Here is a 4,920-nt window from a genome sequence, read left to right on the forward strand (position 1 = left end):
TATATAATATTTGTCCATAAAAATATATCATGGTGGCATTCGTTTGGCTATCTGCATATTAGATACCGTTACAGAAAGTCACGAGTTTATCAAAGATTATTTTGCTATGCCAGTAAAGTCTCCTGCCATCCTAAAAAGGTATCTTTTCTGCCAAAGCGTGGGCAGGGCGGCACAGAGGAAGGGGCTGATTTTGCTAACGCTGTTCCTGACCCCGCATGTGCCCCAGCCATGCGGTGCTGGGCCAGGAACCCGCTCCCAGGCCGGCCCCGGGCTCTGGCTTACCACCACTGACCAGGCAGGGCAGGGATCACGGTGGAGATGACACCGCGAGCCTCTAAAGGAGAAAATTGCATGATGTATCGCCACTCACGAGCACCCGCCAGAGAGCTGTTTAGAGTGAGATTACAGTCTCAGAGGAGACTCTCATGCCTCTCGGTCACAGGGTTACTGCGACGATGCAGTTGCAGCTTGTATGAGAGAGGTAGGAGGGATTTAAATGATGGCCAGAAAGAAAAACTGGATCAAACCTCCACAAACCTTTTTCAGATTAACCCAGATTCCCGACTCCCCAGCTTTGAGGGACTTGAAATCGGCCAAACTGATTTTTTTCCCTTAAACAGAAGAAGAAAAATGGGAGGGAGAGGATGAAGTTTATACTTCGGCCAAGAGTTTACAAGCAGCATTTTAGACTGAAGAGAAACAAAGCTGCCCAAAATAAGAGTTTGTGCAGTCCAGAGGTCTTGATCCTACTCACGCCAATTCCATATTAGCACAGCTATATGGATTTCTCTGCGTTTGCTGCTGACTTACAGAGACGCAAGGGAGAGGAAATCAGACTCAGCGCTGCAGTCTTTCCCCCTTCATCCTTTTCATATTCAAGGTCTTTTTTTTTTTTCTTGTAAATTCCTATTATTAACACAGGAGAAAAAAAAAAGCTCCCTGGGATCCCTGGCGCATCCTTGGAGTGGCTGCAGCCTCATCGTGGATGACTAGACAACTGCCACTGTGCCACATAATGAGGAGCACACATGCTGCACCGGGAGATACTAATGAGGGAGCTACAGCCCCCTTAGCCCTCTCCAGTAAATCCGTGTCTGCAAGCCATGTTTTATTTATCAGGCTTATTATGGCAGCACTAAGGAGCCATTTGGAAAGGGCCGCTGCTGTCCTGGGCACTGCACACCACAGTGCCTGCTCCAACCAGCTTCCAGGGGAAACGGATGAGGCTGGCCAAAGGTAGGGGAGAGGGATGCTACCCACACGCCGTGTGAACAACGCCATGGCAGCATTTATCCCACCGGCTCCTTTATGCAGCAGGGTTCAGCCCATTTTGACCTCCTGGTGCTAGCTGAGCACCGCTTGGGAGGGATCCCAGGCCCTGCAAATACACAGTGACTGGCAAAGAGATCAAAGCTCATTTTGGAATGATCTCCAGGAATGCTTCTGAGGACGCGAGGACTTGGTGGGCCTGGAGAGACCCAGCTGCAACCTGCAGAGCCAGGCGACTTGGAGGGGCTTCACGGGAGCTGCCTGAGATGGCTGCCCGCCCCCCGCCCCCCCCAGCACTGCTCCCAGCAGAGCTCCTGCTTTTTGCCATGCACGCAAAACACTGCTCCTCTGCACCGAGACGCGACGCCGTGGAGCCCTTGTTGTGCCGCCGCTTCTGGCAATGTGCAGTCTCGCCCAGATTTGCATGTGTGCCAGAGGGAAAGGGGATTTAGGATTGCCGCTCCCTTCTCCAAATGTCCTCTTCCTGACCCCTCTGCATGCCTTCCCAGAGGTTTCTGTCTGCTTTGGAGAATCACTCTGCTCGCAGAGGACCAACAGAAACAGGAGTAAAAGGCAGCTAAGTGAAAGACAGAAGAGAGATGAGTAAATCTTTGCAAAAGTTATACTGCAGATGTCAGCAGGACTCAGACAAATTGGTCTGCATTCCTTTAACATATTAGATTTCTACTTACCCTGATCATTAGCACGTTAAGCTACAAGGGCTGATTATATGAAACTCATGGAGAGGCATCAATTAAGACGATAAATTTACATACATTCCTTCTGGATGAGAAATGACAGGTTTCCTCGGTTCAGAGTTTGGTACAACTGGACTCCATTTCAGAAAGAAAAAGGAGAAGAGAGAAGTGCTAAATGTGTGCATCTGTACTGCTACCCAAAATGATGGAAGCAGTTCACAAGTTTGAGCAAAAATGTATGTCAAATACGAATAGAAGGAAACGACTCGCAGTTTCCAAGGCTGAACTCTAATCTGCCATGTCACATCGACAACAGATTACGAGAGGAAGTGAAATTCCCAAGAGATGTTGCTCTTACAAGGCCGGCCCAAATGGTGTTCCCAGGCTGCAGAATGCAACATTAAATATTTGCACATATTTATCACTTTTCGCCTACACAAGATCTCATCTTATTTTGGAAACACTGTGCAGCAGAACAACTTCCTAACGGCCAAAGTGTAGCCATCGCTGGTCTGCGACGTGCCAGTGGCACCTATTTTGTGCCAGCATGCATCCTGGGAAAACTGTTAACAAAGACGGTTTGTTATCCTGTTGCCACTGAAGAGAGAATTAAAACAGGCCTTGCAAATGGTATGAAAACCCACGCAAGTTAACAGAATCATCTGTCTTTTCTTGAAAAATACTGCACAGCTGCTCACGTTGCTGGAGGAGACAGGCCACTAGCAGCACTGTTACTATAGCTAGCCTTTGTAGCACTAACCTTAGTGCTACTATGGCTAAATACCAATGTACAGCTGAGTTAACTATTTAATAATAGTAATAGATCAGTAACAGTAATAGCTAAATAGCAATAGCGATAGTTCATCCGCGTTCTTCTTCAGGATTTGGCCACAGAAAGAAGGCCCCCGTCCAGAAAGGGCTGAACACCACCAGCTCTCATTCACTTCAGGGAAAATTAAAAGTTTTCAGCTAATACAGTAATTTATATGTGACTCCTCCTTTCCTGCATAGCGGTACCAAATCTATTCAAGCGGAAAGGTGTCTTTACCCCCACACTGCTGGGCTTGCACTTGCGGTGCTGGGTAAAGACTACTGTTGCATATTGTCATTTTGGTTTCCTTATCCAGAACCCTGTGCTGGGCAAAGGAAAGCGTTTACACCTTCTTGGACTGCCAGATAGCAAACATGCAAGCTTCTTCATTGCTCAGGACACGAGACAAGGCGTTTCCAGCTGATTCCCCTTCCAGGCACTGCGTGGCCACAATAATCAGATCGTTCTGAAGAGGAAATACTTTAAAGAAATGCCACTTGCACGTTAAAGTTTGTGCCACATATGGGATCATCTTTTCTTAACAGGAGGGGAAAAAGAAAAGTGCCGTTTCTTTTTCTCGTGTGCACAGCCACCACAATTACATACCACTGGAGTTAGAAATACGTGCTTCTTTACTTCACTCTAACCAAAGAGCAATCAAACCTACTCAGGCTTGTGTTAATGATATACATTATACGTACCAGAGACATTTACACTGCATATCAAAATCGATCAGAACATAAGGAAGTTTAAAAAAAAAAGCCTATTGCCTTATGCTGTGAAGTTTGACTTGAGTATGATCTATCTCAGCCTAATGGGTTAGACACATGCCTGCACAGGCTACAGCACTGTATTAGCACTATGCTAAAAATGAGGCAACATTTACAGCCGAAGCTGGAAGCAGACCGTGTGGCTCTACATTTTGCGGAACAAAGAGGGCAAGTAGGGGCGAAATTTACTTTATGCTCAGGTCGTAATTTGTATATCATCGCACTTAAGGCACAGCTCTTCCTCGTCTGGTGCTTTTGCTACAACCGCATACTTCCCCCATTTGCAGCTTCAAGTTGGGTTGTTTCTGTCAACTTTTTCTCCTCCCCAGCCACTATGTTCTAACCACAGGTAAAGCCTTCAGTTTTAAATTTGTTCAGGTGTTTTAATATTTTTGTTAATTTGGACAGGGAAGTTGGACAATAAACGAATTCCTCTTGTTCCTAAAGATCTATCGCTTTTTCCAATGTATTGCATGTTCAGCACACACGGCATTTCAATTAAAGGCCACGATACTGTTAACGGTGCATTAACGACGCACTATGCCTACATAAAGACGCAAATACATGTTGCGGCCGCTTTTCCGGCCTGGTGCGATCATTTTTGTTTGCGTGTGCTTGCTTTCGCAATGAATTATCTGCGAACAGATCGTGATTTTGACACCAGCCCGTATCTCCGCTTAACCCCAAGGCTTTGCCAGCGCCGGTGCCGCTGGCCGAGCTCCCCTCCCTCAGGCAGTCCGGTTGCCACCCGGTGCCCAGGCCACCGGGCCTCCTTCCCTCCGGGCCGCGGCCTGGGCAGAAACCCGAAGCAGCCCCACGGACCAGAGAGCCTGCGGGAGCACGGAGGCGGCCGGTACGGCTGAGGACGGCCCCGTTCGTCGGGGTTCTCCCGTCCCCGCCAGCCGCGGGCGAGGCCCAGCCCCGGACACCTCAGCGAAACCGCCCCGTCCCCTTCCGGGCCGCGGCCGCGGGCTTACCCCGCCACCGCGCAGGCGCCGAAGGCGGCGGCCCGCCCCCGCCTCGGGCTATTGGTTGATCCGTTGCCACGGCAACGCGCTCAACACACACACCCCCCCGTCCCGTCCCCAAGCCGTTTTGCCCCACGTGACCCACGGCAGCTCTTCCAGCCAACTGGCCTGTGACCAGCCCCGCGCCAGCCGGCTGATACGGGGGCGTGGCGGGGGGAACTGTTGTTTTCGATTGGCTGCTGCCGAGGCTCGCTGATTGGCAGGGGGCGGCGGAGCCGGGCCGCTGGGCTGCCCGCCGATTGGTTGAGCCCGGAGGTGAGGCTGTGGGGTGATGCCGGCCGCCCCGCGGCCGCTGCCGGGCGCCCCTCCGCAGCCCTGGCCGACGGACAAAGGCGCGCCCGCTC

Source organism: Haliaeetus leucocephalus, unplaced genomic scaffold (genome assembly GCF_000737465.1).
Source record: "Haliaeetus leucocephalus isolate CR32 unplaced genomic scaffold, Haliaeetus_leucocephalus-4.0 Scaffold317, whole genome shotgun sequence".
Taxonomy (NCBI): Eukaryota; Metazoa; Chordata; class Aves; order Accipitriformes; family Accipitridae; genus Haliaeetus; species Haliaeetus leucocephalus.